We start from the raw sequence: 1,159 nt of genomic DNA, 5'->3' as shown, positions 1-1,159 counted from the left end.
TAATGCCTTTTAGGCACCTATTTTCAGAGGCCCTGCAGCAGGTATTGGAAAGAGGCAAATAATCCTGCTACTAGGAAATCGTATAGTAGTAAATGGAGAAGATTTTTTAGATGGTGCCAAAATAAAAACCAGGACCCTTTTAAGGCTAGCATTTCTTAGGTTCTGCAGTACTTGTGCAAGTTATTATTCTCTGGCTTTTCTTACTTTATCAAGGTTCATTTGTCAGCCATCTCAGCATGTTTCAAGATATTCCTATGTCAGTATGTTTTTGACAGGGGTTCTGCATTTCCATCCACCCAGAAAATGCGGCTCTTCCTTGGGATCTTAATTTTGATTTAGAAAAACTAACACTTGCTTCATTTGAACAAGCTCTTCAGGCTGATTGAGACTTAACACAGAAAACAGTTTTGCTGATTGTTCTGACTTCTGCAAGAAGACTGACTAAGTTGCAAGCTGTAATTATGGATCAACCTTATTTCATTTTTCACAAAGATAGGGTTTCCTGAAAAACTAAACAGCCATTTAGTAGTGCCAGTGGCAAAACAAGTTATACATTCTCCTGTTCTGAAGACTGTGCCTTTTATTCCCACACTGAGTAGATGAATTGCTGACATTGCATTGCAGCATAAGGGGGGTGCTACATTCTTGAGTGTCGTTCTTCAGATAAGATATTAAACCACGTCCCCATCTGCCTGAGTTGATGGTAGCTCAGGTGGATGTATTGGATTTTATGGCACCTATCAAAAAGAGTTGGGAAGGTCCCTGATGACTTGGCCAAATTTCTCCTAGTAGCATAAATACCATCTCAGGTCACATGCCATCTTGACAGGACTAAAACCTATAGAAATTTTGATTAGTTATTCATTTCTTTTGAAGGTAAGAAAAAAGGACAACCCATGGCAAAGCAGAATATTTTTAAATGTTTGTCCCATGCTATTTCATTTTATTAATACCAACGTAACTAGTCAATTCCAGGCAGGGTCAAGGCACATTGTATTAGGTCATTAGCTTCATCAGTGGCTTCTTGGAAAGGTGTGGACTCTAGATGTATTCTAGAAGCAGCACCTTACTCCTCTGTACATACTTTTACAAAACACTATAAACTGTATTCCTTTTCCAGGTCCAGAGCAAGCTTTGCTGGGACCATTCTTGAGGAGCT

The sequence above is a fragment of the Protopterus annectens genome, chromosome 1.part1, assembly GCF_019279795.1.
Source record: "Protopterus annectens isolate FY-2018-M chromosome 1.part1, PAN1.0, whole genome shotgun sequence".
NCBI classification, from domain to species: Eukaryota; Metazoa; Chordata; order Ceratodontiformes; family Protopteridae; genus Protopterus; species Protopterus annectens.
This window is presented reverse-complemented; position numbering follows the sequence as displayed.